This window comes from Apodemus sylvaticus, chromosome 23 (genome assembly GCF_947179515.1).
Source record: "Apodemus sylvaticus chromosome 23, mApoSyl1.1, whole genome shotgun sequence".
NCBI lineage: Eukaryota > Metazoa > Chordata > Mammalia > Rodentia > Muridae > Apodemus > Apodemus sylvaticus.
This window is the reverse complement of record NC_067494.1, coordinates 44031778-44050196: the sequence shown is the minus strand read 5'-3', so window position 1 is coordinate 44050196 and position 18419 is coordinate 44031778.

The following is an 18419-nucleotide window of genomic DNA, read 5'->3' as shown; positions in this document are numbered from 1 at the left end:
ATGTGTGTGTGTGTGTGTGTGTGTGTATGTCAGGATATGTGGTCATCAGAAGCTCCTCACTACATCATCCATACTGTATTAAGTTGTCAAGTGCATTTTGGGGGCTTCCTCTCTAAAAAAATCGGACAGATTAAATTAGTTATTTTTTTCATCTCAGAAATACAGCACACCTCATTGAGCTCTAGATTAGAGGCCCCACACCTGCTACTGGCAAAGCTTTTTTCCCTCTTTATTTTGTAGTTTGAGAGGCATTAATGGGCCACGTTGAGTTTTTAGATTTTCATTGTCCAAAGACTATTCAATAAGGATGGGAAGTGGGCTGGGGAAGTGGCTCAGTGGATAAAGCACTTACTTACAAGCAGAAGAGCCTGAATTTCAAATCCCAGCACCCACATAAAGCCTAGCACAATCCCGGAGCTCTCAAGACAAGAAGGGAGATGAAGACAGGGGAATCCCTTGATACTTAGAGGCCAGACATCTTGGCCTATGCTGCAGCAAAGAAGTGACCTGTCTCAAGGGGGGAAGAAGGTGAAGACTAGTGCCTAAGATTGTCTTTGTACATCCACATCCATGCCTACTCAGTGTGACATTTGGACACACACACACACACACACTCACTGTACTGGCTGGTTGTGTGTGTGTCAACTTGACACAGACTGGAGTTATCACAGAGAAAGGAGCTTCAGTTGGGGAAGTGCCTCCATGAGATCCAGCTGTGGGGCATTTTCTCAATTAGTGATCAAGGTGGGAGGGCACCCCTTGTGGGTGGTGCCATCCCTGGGCTGGTAGTCTTGGGTTCTATAAGAGAGCAGGCTGAGCAAGCCAGGGGAAGCAAGCCAGTAAGAAACATCCCTCCATGGCCTCTGCATCAGCTCCTGCTTCCTGACCTGCTTGAGTTCCAGTCCTGACTTCCTTTTGTGATGAACAGCAATGCAGAACTGTGAGCTGAATAAACCCTTTCCTTCCCAACTTGCTTCTTAGTCATGATGTTTGTGCAGGAATAGAAACCCTGACTAAGACACTCACTCACTGAAAAGAAAAATATAATAGAAAAAAATGATTTGTGATTTGAAAACAACTAAAATACTTTGAGCTCTGTCTCCCTCTTAATAACAGTTAGATGTGCAGTGGTCACCTAGTTTCTCAGTTTGACCTAAGTCATTCCACAAATGCCAAGACATGGAGGTATAACAGGAACCTGCTACTGTCAAAGGTCAGCTGTGACATCTCTGGTCCAAGATTACCTGGTATGGTGGATTGAGTGAGTGATCCCATTTATAGGTTCATATATTCGAATACTCGGTCTCGAGTTGGTGGAATTATTCAGGAAGGACTGGCCTTGTTGAAGGAGGTGCGTCCTTGAGGGTGGGCTTTGAGATTTCAATTCCACAACATTCTAGCTACATTCTGCCTTACAGTGTTGGTGTCAACATGTAAGCTCTCAGCTCTAGTAGCATGCCTGCCTGCCGCTGCAATGCTCCCTGCCTTGATGCGTTAGACTTATCCTCTGGAAATGTAGGCAATTCCCCAGTTAAATACTGTCCTTTCTAAGTTGCCTTGGGCATGGTGTTTTGTCTGAGCAATAGAGAAGTAATGAAGGCACCTGGAATCACCATAAATAGACCTGCTTGGGAAGTGTCAAGAAATGGTCTAGCAGGGGTCTGTCTCCATGAGGCCCCATCACTACAACTTGGGCCAAGACAGACCTCCTGCACATGGTACAACCTTGAATGAAGCCATTCAGTTTAATGACTATCCCATCAGACGAAGTTACCATCCCACAGACTTGCTCATTCAGGGTCACTGAGCCATACAGGTCTGTACCTAGAAGGTCATGTGACTAGAAGAATGGATCTAGGCTGAGAGACAGTGTGCAGGGCCAACTGAGTTAGTTCTGCCATCTTGAGCCCCTAGAAATTCTTCCTTCTCCTGACACCTCCTTCCCATTGGCTCAGAGGAAGTCTGATGCTGAAGCCACGCCTGCTTCCTCCTTCTCCCTGATTATTTCTCCAACTGGCCATGCTGTGTTGTAATGCTTCACTAGGACCCCATCCCCACCCCAAGCTCTCCATGGTGCCCTGAACGGATAACACACATGGTTCAATGAACACCCATCTTTATTTTCTTTTTAAAGACTTATTAACATCGCTCTAGGCTAAACTGCTGTTTTGCTCCCAGAGAAATCAGTCAGGTGTTCTGGGTAATTTAATGTTTTCCTGGCAGAATCATCTAAATGTGAGAATAGCCAATGTCCCTCAGAACAGAGCAATCACTCACTAGAGAGTGGCTCGGTGACTCCTCCCAGTTCTCAGACTGTTGTGGTAACATTGACCACATGTCATGCCAGACAAAATGATGGAGAAGATGCCACACTGGTAAGATACCACAAGAAAGTTGAGGGACCAAGAGGCTAGAAAAATCACTGAGCCCTACAGATCCTAGAGAGAGGAGTTGTCCACCCCAGCCCACCACTCACTGATTAAGAACACCTTTCTGTCCAGGGCGAGAGGGGGGAGTGTGGCAATCTTTGAGGAGTGTCTGAATTCTTCCCATTTGAAGCATGGTTATCTGCTGAGTCAGGCTGACCTCTTATATAAAGGAAATTACCTCAGAACTCACTCCAGGGCTCCCTATGGGATCCCGAATTTCTGTGACCTCTTCTGTGACATCTCTGTCTAGGAAAGACCACATCTTCAGCTCCAACAATGATGGAGAAGCAAAGGCTTCGTAAGCTCCTTAGGTCTTGTCTCCCGCATCTATAAGATGGAAATTATCTAAAAGAAAAGTAGAGAAGCTGACTGGGGTTCCCTCCTCACACTGGCCCACAAATTCCACAAAGGAAGAAATCAGAAACTTCTTTCTTAGAGTATGCATGCTTCTAGAGAGAGAGCCCAGGCTCTGCTTATCTCTAAAATGCTCAGGGCTTCTGGACAGAATCAGGCACTTTGTGAAGAACCACCTGAACAGAACATTTGAGAGTAAGTACAAAGAGAAGAGAGAGAATGTATTCGTGCATCCTTTCCTTGATTGTTCCCCCCAGCATGCACATGTACACACACATGCACACTCACATGCATTCACATGTACACATAGGCACACACATGCACACACATGTATACACATGTACACACATGTATGCACACACATGTATACACACACATGTACATACACACACACACATGCACACACACAAGCACACTGCCTGTTTTCAGAATATGATCAGTACCTAATTCGCAAAGATCATTTCTTTTCTCTGACAATCAAAACTGAAGACACAGATTATCCTTAGGAAAGATAAAAATAAAAGAAGTCTTAGGACCAACAGGAATCAATGAGCACACCTGTCAGCTTATGTATGCATGTAGGAATGCAGGCAAAGCCACCTGAATCCAGATGTGATCTGTTGGCCATGTAGGATGACTTGGGAAATAGCCCTCTGGGCATGTTTATGGGGGGATTGCCTAGGTTATGTTAACTGAAATGGAAAGACTGCCCACTTTGAGTGGCACCCATCTCGACACTAGGATCCCACACTGTACAAATGGAGACGAGCTAAGCAGGAACACCCACTGATCTCGACTGCAGAGGAGACATGACCAACTGCTTTGGATACCTCCGCTTTGGCTTCCCCTACCCAAACTGTGAGTGAAAACAAAGCTTTCTCCTGTAAGCTGCTTCTGTTAGGATATTTTATCCCAACAACAAAAAACTAATTAAGACAGCATGTATATGCATATGATACAGGAGAATCAAAAGTACATGATTTCTTCTAGTTTATCAGAAGTCTTCGTAGCTGAACAGGAAAATAAGTTCCCCAATACCACTTTGTCCCTGAAATTCCAAACTCCTTTGTGTTTAATTCCATCTGAGCATTTTACAAGAGGCCCCTAAACAGGCTTGGCTGGTGTGAACATTCACTGCAAAAATGTGTGGCATTCGGAACAGGAAAATCTGGCAGCAGAGGCTGGGCGCAATCCTGCTTACAGCAAAGCCTGACAAAATCATCACTGGCCGAAGGGAACAGTAGAGACAGAGCCAGTGGGTCCCACAGCACGCACCCTCTGGATCCTGAGCCAGAAACATAAATCAAAGCTAGTTCTACACTAGCTCATGATCAAAGACGGGCACCGTCCGTGTTCTATCCTGCCTGGTCTGCCACCTGCTATGGCAAAGAACAAGCTTAGGAAGCCCGTTAGCTGGGCTGGTTGATTGACTTGTTTGTGAGTTGATTGGTTGATTAAATAGTTGGTTAGTTAGTTGGGTAACCTGGATGGTTGATTTCACAAGAGGGTGGAATCAAGAGAGAATATTAAGGTTTCCCTTTTGGACTTTGAATGTAGTTGGGTTGGTAGAGTACTTGCACAGCACGTTCAAAGCCCTGGCTCAATCCCCCAGCACCAAATAAAACCTGTGGTGATATGCTGCTGTTATCCCAGCACTCCAGAGGCAGAGGCAGCAGGCTCAGAAGTTTTAGGTCATCCTCAGCTGTACAGCTCAAGACCAGCCAGGGCAACATAAGATCTTGTCTCAAAAGAGAAAACAAAAACTACTTCCTGGTGATGTTTTCATTTGCCACTTGGACTTCCTGTAGAAGAAGCTGTTCTCGCCTGGTTATTCCTCTAAATGTGCCATGCTTTCTGGTTATTGTAAATAACCAAGAAAGAGCTGGAAATAACCTTTCTACAAGATTACGCTGCTGATGAATGGTTGTGCCCAGGTAGAATCCACACACTGACCCTCACATCCAATTGCTCTTCCTAAAGCTGGGGGAAATGCAATTTTCAAAAAAAAAATGGTCTCATTTGTTTACATTTCAAATGTTGTCCTGCCCCTTGCCTACCCTCCAAGAGTTCTTCACCCCATTCCTCCTCCCCTTTGCCTTTGAGAGGGTTCTCCTCCACCCACCCATCCATGCCCTTCCCTGGGGCATCAAGTCTCTACAGGATTAGGCACATCCTCTCCCACTAAGACCAGACAAGGCAGCTCTCTGCGCATATATGCCCAGGACAGCAGACCAGCACATGTCTGCTCTCTGGTTGATAGTTTAGTCTCGGAAAGTTCTGAGGGGTCTAGGTTAGTTGGTACTGCTGGTCTTCCTATGGGGTTGCCATCTCCTTCAGTTCCTTCAATCATTCTCCTAACTCTTCCATGGGAGTCCCCGATGGCAGACCGATGATTGGCTGTAAGTATCTGTATCTGTCTCAGTCAGCTGCTGGTAGATACAGAAGTATTTTCTATCGCCACTATTGCAGTACTGGGTGTGCTTGTGACTTTGATGAGATGGGGGAGGGAGGCGGACCTGCACAAGTCCTTGAGGCTCCTAAGTCTCTAAGTTTGCAAGTCATTGGCAGAGCCAGGAATTAGGAGTCTGTATCTAGTCCTTGGACACTTCCTTATCACCTATTGTTCGTGACAGCATGGGGATTTAAAGTGTAAACCCAGTTTCTGTTCAGGTAGGAAATAGAAGCCCACAGAGATGGGGTATTCAATGAGGGAAATATAGCATCGTTGAATAAAGTGCAGGTGGGACCAGGGATGTTGATATCTGCCTAGCACCCCAGCTACTCTGGAGACTGAGACAGGAGAATGCTAAGCCCAGGCATTCAAAGCGAGTCTGAGCAACACATTAAGGTCTCCAACTTGGGAAGTGAAGGGAGGGGAAGAAGGGGGAAAGAGAGAGGAAGAGGAGGGCCAAGGGAAGGGGAGGAGGAAGGAGACAGGGAGGGGAGAAGAAAGAAGAAGGGGAAGGGAGGGATGGGGTAGGGAAGAGGAAAGGGAAAGAGGAAAGGGAAGAGAAGGGGAAGAAAAGGCTTGTATAGGAAAGCCTTTGGGAGCAGTGACCACTGTGCTAAGAAGCAAATGGACAGGATTGGGTAGGAGCGGGCCAGAAAAGGACAGGAGGGGGCCACACAGGCAAATGACAAGAAAGGCCAGAGCTCAGCCAGTAAGAAAACTGTCACCTTAAAGCCTCCATCCCCAGACACTGGACAGTGTCACTTCACTGTTTACCACCCTGAGCCTTTGTGCTTGTATACAAATCCCCAAACTGGATGGCCACTTGACCACACAGCATGCCCACAGATTTAAAAAACAAACAAACAAACAAACAAAAAATGACGCTATTTGTAGTGTTGATGGTTGAGTTTCATTTCTTCCAAGGGTCAGTGTTATTGAAGCAGCGAACACCACAGCTGGTTCCTTGCATGGAAAAAAAAAAAAAGGAGAAAGAAAGAGAAAAAAGAAAAAAAAAAGTAGTTCTACAATGCTCGCACAGCTGAAGGATCTTATTTTACAAATTGTGCGACTAGAAAGCCCTGGCTTTGCCTTTTGTATGAGAGATGTGGTGGAATTAAAGGATTCAGGCGTGCAAAGCCTTCATGAATAATGTAGAATCCTCTAGTCCCAGCAAATACTAGCTTCACGTTTCATATGCCAATATTGGCCTCTGACATTTGAGAAGAGCTTAGCAGTGCTGAGTGCTCCTTGAGTCAGAGTCCTCCTCACACACACTTGTTCCGAGTGCTCCTTGAGTCAGAGTTGCTACTCATACACACTTGCCTGTTTGTAGCTGCACATGGAATTGTGCATCCGAAACTCCAGAATCAACTTATTTGTAATATGAGTTTTGTAAGTGGTACAATTTAAACTAATAAACAGTTTATAGCCACGGACTATTACAACCATCCTAAGCGGTAGTTCCTGGGGGTTTTCAGAACAAGCTCATGGGAACAGAACAACCATGCTCTTTTTGTGAGTCAGGTCCTAAAGGACAGGTTGCTGTCAGGAAGGATAGATCTGGTTAGAGATGCCAGCTCTCTGGCCCAAGCCTACATATTTCTCCACAAAGAAGCCTTTCACACTTCTTTAAGAGAGTAACATCTGGGATGAGGTGAATAAGTAGAGAACAATTGGTGCATAAGGCGGGTGCTGTCAGCAAGCCCAAGCACCACTACAGCAAGACGAGAGGTAGAGATAGAGGAACCTCAGAAGTTCAAGGACCAGAGAGCCAGCATGTGTGTCAGGAAACAAGAGGCCGTGTCTCAGACAAGATAGATGGTGAGAACTGACACCAGGGGTTGTCATGACATTCACAGCCATGGTACACATCCATATGTATATATGCACACACACACACACTACCCAGCACGTCCCTCCCCCACCTCTCTCTCTCTCCCCCCCCTCTCTCTCTGTTTCTGTCTCTCTCTCTCTCTCTCTCTCTCTCTCTCTCTCTCTCTCACACACACACACACACACACACACACACACACACACGAGTGTACATGTGCTCACCCAGTAACAGCAACACACAGGGCTGATACAGCCTCTCTGCCACATGCTCAGAGAAGGTCAGGATATTGGGCATGTCCCTGCCCAATTCGAAGACTCCATTCCCAATTTAAATCTTGACTAGTGGTTAATATTCTACCCATCTGCCGAGAAGAGAAGATTCTTCCATTGCCTCAGCCTGTCAACACCAAGCCCAGCCAGCAGAAACTGCCCAGGTGTCCAGGAGGGCCTGTTATCACACACAGACCTAATGGAGTCATGGGACAGGCTGTACCCCATGTCGGGGGAATGGTCCCAGAAACCCATGGGAAGGATTTCAGATTCAGGGACTCTAACCATGTACAAGGTCTCACCCTAATGGTCTACAGAGGCTCCTACCACCCAAAGCAGACCAATGGACTAATTACTTTTCTTGGTACTATAGAAAAATAGCTGCCAAGACACAGCTTGCAGGAAGAAGGACTTATTCTGGATCATGATTTGAGTGCCCAGTCCTTCACTGTGAGGAAGTCAGGAGTGGCTGTGGTCAGGAGGAGCCTTCTCATATCAGCAGAGGAGGAAATGCACAGAGAGCTGTTCTGTTACCTAGCCAGCTGTATTCCTTTCCCCATACTTACTGAGTCTGGGGCCATGGCTCATAGAACAGTGCTGCCCACATCCGGGGTGGGTCTTCCCTTCTCAGCTCATCCTCTCTAGAAACACCCTCGGGCATACTCAGAGGTGCGTCTCCTAGGTGACTCCGAGTACAGTCAAGTCCACAGTGGAGATGGGCCATCACGCCCAGCACGGAGCACAGAGTAAAAGGTAAGCTGAGTCTGGTCCACATACAAAGGAGAAGATGCATGGAAACCAACAGTGTGTGTGGTGGGTGCTGCCAACCCAGCTCTTGACACATCTTGCTATTCTGAATGATGCAAGAGTCTGCACAAACTGGGCTACTGGTCACTTGGGAAGAGAGAGCTGACCTAGTGTGGGAGGGAAAGCAGAACAAAAGAGTCCGCTTCAGACAGAAAGCAGTGTCTCACAGGGATCAAGGTCATTGGGCCATGGGTTTATACACAAAATAAATTACCTTGATAAACCTATGGATGGATTAAAGGTCAACAATCATCTAGTTCTCATTTAATAGCACTTCAAATCATTATTACACAAAAGCACACTAAGCCTGGGCAGGGAAGGAGTCACAGCAGAGCATGCTACATTTTATTTTCAGATTCAGCACAATCAAAAAGAGGCTCAATTTTGACCACGCCATTAGAGTAGGCTTCGTCAGCACTTCCGGGCACCTACTTGACGGATTGAAACTGTCTCACGCACCCTGCAGACTTCACGCCCAGCATGTGTTAGCAGTGTCTCTTTGAAGTGCTTTCTGTGAGATCTGAAGAGGTCCATGTCAATTTTTTGTCAGCTTCATACAACCCCACCTCTAGAGCAAGACTTGAAATTTTGCTTTTCAAATGGTCGCACGGCAATGCCTGATGTAGCAATGACTGTGACAAGGAAGGAAGGGATCTATGGAAAAGATTTCATTAGTCCAGATCCTGGACTATGATTGTCTCTGCTGCTTTCTACGAGTAGAGTTAACACACAGGGAGCAAGCAATGCCTAGACCCTAAGACCCACTGTCAACTCATCTAAAGCACCCAAACCATGGTGTTCTCTAGCCTGAGTGCAGGGTCTTGCATGTGTTCATGGTGTGCCATGCTGAGGGCACCCAGTATAGATGCTCTAGGGAAATTGCAGCCAGACTGGTCAGGCCAGATATTCCTAACTGCCTATAAAATGGGCTCTGGGACCTCCCACTGTCAGTAATGCAACCAATGGCATTTGTCAAAAGCCTCACTTTTAATTCTTCCTATGGTTAACTTTGCAAGAATTTAGAGGAAATGCTGACATTTAAAAGTGAAGACAACCATGGACAGAAAGAAGTAACAGCATAGGCTTCAAGAGGCAGTGTCTGGCAATGTCCGGGCAGTGTGAGGAAAACAGAAGGCCAAGGCACAGATTTATGTAAGGTGGCTCAGAGACCATCACATAATGAACACAGGACCCTAGGGAAATAACAGCAGCAGGAAGGAGAGTATATGAAGTCTTAGTATTGATTCTGGTTTGTTTAAAAAAAAAAAAAAACAGTTATTTATTTGTGGGGATCACGTGCTTGCTACAGCAGGTGTGTGGAAATCAGAGAACAACTTTCAGAAGTCCGTTCTTCCCATCCGCCATGTTGGCTGTAGGGATCAAAATCAAGTGTCAGGCTTGACAGCAAGCACGTGACACACTGGGTCATTTTGCTGGTGCTTTGTGCTGGTCCTAAGAAGGGGTTGGGGAGAACTCATAAGGATTTCTAACTAGATGTTGGTCCTCACTGTGTTTAGAGCCAGGGCTCACACCACCATGTCGCCCCTTTAATCCTAGTCCTTTGTATCCACAAGCCCTAGCTGAAAACCTTACACTCGGATCTCAAATAATTTCTCAATAAAAATTCAAGAATGTATTTCACAATTTAAAAAAAAAATCAGGAAAGATACATAAGATTCAAAACATGAAACTCAGCAGAAGCCATAACATCAAAAGTAGAACCACAAGGCAGTAGTTAGAGTTATCAAGAGCAGAAGACAAAATTCAGGCAAGCGGGCCTGCTAACACTAAGAACGAGAAGAGTGAACGGGAATGGAAAATAAAATTAGGCAAAGTCAGGCATGAGTTAGAACCACATCTTAGACCTCGACGAAGAGCACTTTTGTGAGCTGAGGGGTAGATTTCAGTATTAAGGAAGAAAGGAAATGGTAGAAACCCAAAGTCCTGAGAAGGAACGAAAGGCAGCAGATCTTTCATGAAGTGTGTGAAGGTGCACACAGCATTGAGGAGATAATGGCTTGGAACGTTGACATTAATCTTCACAATCAAGAGGATCAGGAGTCCCAAATGCAAAGAACGTAGAGTACACTAAACGCACATACATACATATATATATGTGCACAGAGTATTGATTATGGCTTTGTTTTGGGTTGGGTTTTTTTTTATATTTATCTATTTGTGGGGAGCCTGTGCTTGCCACAGTAGTTGCGTGGAGGTGGGAGAACAACTTTTGGGAGTCTAGTCTCCCCACCTGCCATGTTGGTTTCAGGGATCAAACTGTCCTTCTATAGATCCATGACCATGCTCCTCTCTTCTGAAGCCAAGTCCACACACAGGCACTAAGGCCCTCCTGTTGTCATCCTATCTGAAGCCTCCAAACTGCAGTTCTCTAGTTTGAAGTCCGGCTTTTGCATGTGTACACAGTGTCTGGTCATGAGGTCTCCCCCCATATATATATGTGTGTGTGTCTGTGTGTGTATATGGGTAATATATACATATATATTATGTTTACATATATGTATATACATATGTATAAAACATTGGAGAAAACAGCATTGATTGTTGGCATTAAGCCTTCTAGGGCATAGGAGATGACTCATTCAGTAGAATGTTTGCCTTGCAATCATGAGAAACCAAGTTTGGTCCCCTAGAACTCACATGAAAAAAAGCTGGTTGTAGGCTGACAAGATGGCCTATGAGGTGAAATGTTTTCTGCACAAATCCATTTCTCTAAGTATATATAGAACCATGTTAGAAAGAGAGAACCCACTCCTGCAGTGGACCTCTGAAACACACATATACACATACACACACACACACACATGCACACGCACATGCACACACTCTCACGCACACACACACACATACACACAGTACCACCAATAATAATAACAATAATAATAAAATATATAATAATAATAAATATTTTAAAAGAAAGAAAAGAAAAGCCAGGTGTATCAATACATGCCTACAATCCCTGTTCTGGGTGGCAGAGATAGGCAGATGCCTGGAGCCGACTCACCAGTGAACCTAGCCTTCATGGTGAGTTCCAGGCCAATAAAAGTCCCGGTTTCAAAACAATAAAACATAGTTCATCTAAGAGAAGACATCTGAGATTGTCTTTTGGCTTTGGCATGAACACACACATTTAACACACATCTACACATATATATGCACTTACACACACATGAGCACCTGCATGTATGCATGCATGTGCATGCACCTGGCATTTTAAAGTTTTAAATTTTTTTAAAGAAAATTAGGCTTACATTTTGGTAAGTGTATTTACGTTTTTTTTTTTTTGAGGAAATTACTGTAAGATAATACAGAAATTCACAAATTAACAATGGGCAAATAATATGATAGCATAAAATATGAACTATCTGTAGATATTAAATTTCAACAAATGTGAAGTCATGAGTGTTATACGATATATAATGTGTAGTAATACATCAGAACCCTACCCCCTTCATAACAATAACAATAACAACAACAACAAAGCTACTGGAAGGAGAAGCCCAAAGTTAGAGTCAGTTTACCAACATGTCCTCCACTTCAATTTAGAATAGTCCCTTGGCTTGCCCAGGTCTGACGTCCACAGCTGAAGAACTAGTATCTGAAAACATTCTCTAATCAGTTGCACACTTATCACTATGCAATCTGTCTGCTAACTTCAAAATGAGGAATCTCCATCTGTGACATTTCACTTAGACCATGCTCATTTCCTTCTTTTAAAGACCACCACCCTTGTAGACGGCATTGGACTTAGAATAAGGCCATTGTCCAAGGATACTTGAAGCTCTGATAGCACAAAGTCACTTTCTGATCCCACTCTTTGACAATATAACCCTAAACCTACACCTATCTCTACCCCTACCCCTACCCTTAACCCTAACTCTAATTATACCCCTAACCCTACCCCTAGCCCTAACCCAAACCCTAAGCCTAATCCTACCCCAAACCATAACCATAATCCTAACACTTACCCTAACCCTAACAGTAACCCTAACCCTAACTCTACCCCCTACCCCTACCCCTAACTCTAACCCTAACCCTAACCCTTACCCTTACCCTAACCCTAAACATAATCCTAACCCTAACACTAACACTAACCCTAACCCTAACCCTAGCCCTAGCCCTAACCATAACACTTACTCTACCCCTACCCCGACCCTTAACCCTACCCCTACCCCAAACTCTAACCCTAAACCTAAACCTAACCCCTAACCCTAAACCTAAACCTACCCCTACACCAACCACTAACCATAAGCCTTACCCTTACCCTAACCCTAACCCCTAACTCTACCCTTACCCCTACCCCTACCCCTAACTCTACCCCTAACCTTTACCCTAACCCCTAACCCTACCCTTACCCCTACCCCTACCCCTAACTCTACCCCTAACCCTTACCCTACCCCTAACCCTACCCCTACACCTAACCCTAACCCTAACCCTAACTCTGCCCTAACCCTAACCCTAACCCTAACCCCTAACCCTTACCCTACCCCTAACCCTACCCCTACACCTAACCCTAACCCTAACCCTAACCCTAACCCTAACTCTGCCCTAATCCTTGGAACACTGTGTTTAATTTGAACAGCACTGTTGTAGAAACTTTTAATCCCAATCCAGGGTTTCTACCCGACTTTGAATCATTTAGTTCCCAGATGAACACACACACACACACACACACACACACACAAAAAAAAAACCTTTATAATAAGCCTTAATCAGCACTAGAGGTAGGCAGAAACCTACTCTCTGTGCTATTAGGATCTACTTTCCAATCGATGACTCTGAGTTATTACTTACTATGTTTCATCTGGGCTGCTCTTAACTCCAACTGGCCAGCCCTCAGGACTCCTAACCCATGGCAACTTTCTCTTTCTCCTCACCTTCTTCTCTCCCTCAATGTTCTCCTCCAGTCCCCAAGGCCTGGGAACCCTAAAACTCACCTAATGACTCTTAATTAGCTATTAGCATCTTTATTTACCAATCAGAAATAATTTGGGGTCAAGGTCACATAGTGTCACTTGGGTCTGCATTGGGACTCTCTCATCTCTGGGGCAACCAGGTCTTAGGGAACCAGTATTAGCATTAGAATACAAGCAGCATCAGGCCAACCCACTCCATATCACATCCTAAGAATCAGGAATACTGGAAGACCAAACGCCACCATAAAGTCCCCACTTCCCTCCCAAGTCTCCAGTTCTTCCTATTTCTTCCTTCACCAATGTTCTCCTTTCTCCCTCACCCAGTGAATGACAAATAGACAGACAGACACTCCCATGTCTCACACACAAAACCTACTTTTCAACTGACTGTTTAGTCGGTGAGCTTGCTGTGCACACCCGTGAGAGTTGGTCACCAGAGGTGTAGCAAGAGCCCATGTGTAAAAACCATTGCATTTGGGTGAGAACATGGGGTTTCACAAGCCTCCGGATACAACGTTAATTATTTACAAAAAAGTGAGTCAGCCACACCTGCGATCAAAATATAACGGCATTAAATCCAATTTATGATGTGCATCTGATCTCCACTCTTTTATCACCTATTTGTTTTCTTAAAATAATTATGTTAAAAGCTGCTCCCTCAGGTAATAAATCCTTGCATTTAGCTTAACTCCCATTCCCATCCTAACCAGGCTCCTCTGCAATAAAACCCAAACTCCTCTGACATGTTTGCAGAGCACTTTATCCAAAGAGTCCCAAAGGCTTTCATTCTATCTGAGGGAATGGAGTAAATTATTCACGTCTCAGAGAGCTGTGAACAATGCTTCCTGGCTCCTCCAGTCAGCTACTCTAACCAGCATGAACCAAGCCAGGCTCTTGCGGCCATTCTTTAGCCCAGATCCATTTGTAAGTTTGCCAGGACCAAGAGAGGCTGGACCTGCTTTCCCACATGGTCTCTGGTCCATCTTCCCTTCTCCACTTCTAGGCCGCCTCTCTATACATACTTTGATTTTTACTCAACAAGTCAAAGTGTGGAGGGAGACAATTTCTAAAACTCAAGAAATAATGGCTTCTGTGGTCCCCTCAAAGGTTAACATCACCTCTGGAGACAGCCTCTGCTCTACATTCAGAGCCCCTTCTTGCCATTCAGCTCCAGAACCATTTACTCACCAGTGGGCCTTCTCTGGTCATCGCCAGGGAATGCAAAACAAACAAACAAATAAACAAAAAACAAGCAGGAAGGAGGAAGGAAAAGAATGAGTCCAAAAAAAGTATGTCAAAAGATAGCCATGTTTGCATATGCAAATTATAGTGGGGGGATTAAAAGCCTAAGAAAATGAAGACAGACAGGCAGACAGGCAGACAGGATGGACAAAAGGGAGATCTCTAACAAGGACCCAGTGAGGAAGCCCACTCTTTCTAGTGGGTGATATTTCTGAGAAGCAACCAGAATATCACACTCTCAATACATTACTTCTTTTTCATCAGTCTATACTAACTGTACATGACCATGCATTCCAAGAAGATGAGTAATGTGCATTGAGCAAGAAGTGCTCCCTGCTTCTCTGTCGCCTCTTCTTCCCTGATTGTCTCCCTTCTATTTCATGTCATTTTCCCAATATTCTGCATAGGAGTACACAGATGTGGCCTAATGTGACATCATTTTCTGTGTGACCCACTTTCCTTCCCGCGTCATGATTTTACTCTTATCATGGCCGAGTAGTACTCCGTTGTGTAGACGTACCACATTTTCCTAACCACTTTTCAGTGTGCAGGCACCTAAGCTGATCCACACCGGGGCTTTGTGCACAGTACAATAATAAACACGAGTGAGCAGCTATCAGTACTGTGTGCTGTGATTCAAGACACAATCGCCAGAGCCAAGAGTCAGCCTACAAAATGCACAAAGAATCTTTGCCTACTATTAAACTCAACAGGGGATTTGTATCAAAACTATATAAATAACTACAAGTATTAAGGATTTAAAGAATGAATAATCCAATCTAGAGTTGGGAAAGTGAACTAAATAGGTGTGTGTGTGTGTGAGAGAGAGAGAGAGAGAGAGAGAGAGAGAATCATTAATGTGACTATTGTGTATACATGCATGCACGTGGAGGCCAGAGGATGATATCAAATATCTATCTTTAATTGCTGTCTAAGTCAGGGTTTCTCTTCCTGCACAAACACCATGACCAAGAAGCAAGTTGAAAAGAACAAGGTTTATTCAGCTTATACTTCTACACTTCTGTTTATCACCAAAGGAAGTCAGGACTGGAACTCAAGCAGGTCAGGAAGCAGGAGCTGATGCAGAGGCCATGGAGGGATGTTTCTTACTGGCTTGCTTCCCCTGGCTTGCTCAGCCTGCTCTCTTATAGAACCCAAGACTACCAGCCTAGAGATGGTACCACCCACAAGGGGCCCTCCCCCCTTGATCACTAATTGAGAAAATGCCCCACAGCTGGATCTCATGGAGGCACTTCCCCAACTGAAGCTCCTTTCTCTGTGATAACTCCAGCCTGTGTCAAGTTGACACAGAACCAGCCAGTACAATTGTTCTCTGCCTTCAGTTTTTGAACAAGGTCTCTCACTACAACTGAACCCCACCAATGTGGCTACACTGTTTGTCCAACGAGTTTCAGGGATCTACCTGTCTTTCCTTCCCACTTCCCTACAACACCTCTCTCCTCCCCACTGCCCACTGCTAGAGTAACAGGCTGGCTCATACCGTTGTCATGATATTTTGAACATGATTTCTCTAATCCAAACTCAGGTCTTTATGTTTGTGCAGTAGGTTCCTTCCTGCCAGAGCCAATGGCCAGCCCAACACTTTCCAAGAAGGGGATGGCCAATAAATACATGAATCATTTCATTTCTGCTCCAGGAAAATAAAAGTGGAGGAAGTACATCATCTATCTGCATTTGTTTCTAAAAGCATCAACGTCCATCTCCCCCAGACCCATCTAAGCAGCCAACATCAACATTGCAAGAGCAAGCAAGCCCTGAGCAAAAGGTGTACAATAGCTTGGCTGTCAATTCCACACACCTCGGCTGAGGAATTGCCACTATTGGACTGGCCTGTGGGCATGTCTGTGGGACCTGTTCTTGACTGCTAATTAGTGTAGATGGCACTGTGGGAGGCGCCATTCCCTAGGCTCATGGGCTTGGGTAGAATAGGAACAAGAAGCTGTGCCTGAGCCTGAAGGAAGCCTGTGGGCAGCTTCATCTTTGGTTTCTGCTTCAAGCTTTTTCCTTTCTCTGGCTTCCTTAGATGGCAACCATGACCTGTAAGCTGAAGTAAACCCTATTGCCCTCAAGTTGCTATAAGTCACGGTGTTTACTTAAATTGAGTTGCTACAAGTCACTGCAACCAGAAAGGAACTAAAGCAACCTGGGAAACAGGACAGTTCTGCAAGAAGGCAATCCCTCAGGTGTAGCTTCCCTTGGCCTACCCACCCACAGGCCCTCTCCTGGAAGAACAAACAATGATCCCTTCATCCATCATTTGGGACATGGGCTCACCCCAAATATTCTCTTTACTGTTGACATTGCTTAGAGTCTAGTAACACATGTATGCAGAGCTGCAAGGAAGGTCCTTCAAGGATTCCAAATCGATGCACCAAGCACCTTCATGTTGCTCCCACGCCCATCAATCCAACACATTTACTGCTGTGTAGATGCCAAATCGATAAAAATATACACCTCCAAATACCTATAAAATAGAGTGCTGTAGAGCAGACACTGTGGGCCCACAAGAAGCAATTATACTGTACAATTACAGAGTGCAATACAAACAGCAAATAGTTATCTTAACTGCTTGTGAAAAATGGTGGGATGTTTCAAGCTACCTTGCTTCCCCTTGTCTCCTGAAGGAAAGCCAGTATCGGGAAGTGTATCGAATCCTTTATTCCAATGTTCTGCCACTAAATAGGATGAACAGACTGGCTCAGAGGTGTGGTTAGAGCTGGGCTTCCTCTGGGGCCACATGGGATGAGGGCCTTCTGAGACCAGACCAGAATCCTCTCCTCAAGGCCCACATAATAGGTTCTGCCACATAAACCCACATGAGAGGAAAGTACGTCTCACTGTACCTCACAGGCTTGCTACTAATCCCAGGCATTCTTTACTCCCTGCAACTTCTATGGTTGGAGATTTTCCATGTAGCATGAGCTGCCTCACATCTGGTAAAAAACAACAACAACAAAAAAAAAAACCAACAAACAAGCAAAACCCAAAAAACATAAAACAAAAAAATCCACCATCCTTCAGCACCGTGAGGCAAGTCATGGATGCTCTATTAACAATTCCTATGGCCAAAAGGAAGGGACGGGGGGGGGGGGGGGGGGGTAACTGAGAAGAGGTCGTAGGAGAATTGGGTGGGTCAGGAGGCAAAGACCTGAGAAGAAAAGAAAGGAGGAAAGAAATAAGAGAACAGGAGGGGAAGAGAGACAAGAGGAGAAAAGACAGGAGGAATGGGGAGGGCTGGGGAGGAGGAGAATCATGGCCCACTAACTTGGAAATAATTTTTATCTATACCAGGAGCTTTGGCCACATTAACGTTGGAAAGAATCTCCACGTTGTCGTCACACCTCCATCCTGACAAGATACTCAATGGCTTAGGTCAGGTGCTGCAGGCAGAATCCTGAAAAGGACCATAGCCAGATGTACAAGTGAATGAGTGATAGTAAAGATACAAGTGAATGAGTGATAGTAAAGATACCACACTCTGTTTTATAACAAGGACTGGTGAGCATGTCCTGGGGAACAGAGCTCTCGGAGGACAGAGGTCCCTGTGTTCAAACACTCAAGCAGATGCCACAGAAAGAGACATGAGACAGACATCCTAAGGTACCAATATTGGACTTGGGGTTGTTGATAGGAATTCTGTGTCAACAGAAACAAAGATCCCGGAGCCCAGGAGGACACTACTCAGGTCTCAGAGAGGAGGCATTGTTAACCAGGCAAGGCCAGCTCTATGGTAGGTGAATAGAGCAGATTTTGCCCTTTGGAAGAGAAAGAATTTGATGATCTATGTGGGTCTGTCCTCATACACATATGCCAGAGAGAGAGAGAGAGAGAGAGAGAGAGAGAGAGAGAGAGAGAGAGAGAGAGATTGACAGTAGTACCCTGCATGGGGACCATGAACCACAGAGCACTAGACAGGGAAAGAATACTGCCCCTGCTGCCCATGAGAAGTCTATAGATCCCAACAGCTGTCTGCTCAGAACATCAAAGTAGAATCAGAATATGAATGAAGATTAGCTGGTGAGGGGCTTGCCCAACAAACACCAAGCCCTGGGCTCACCTCAGCAGCACATAAACTGA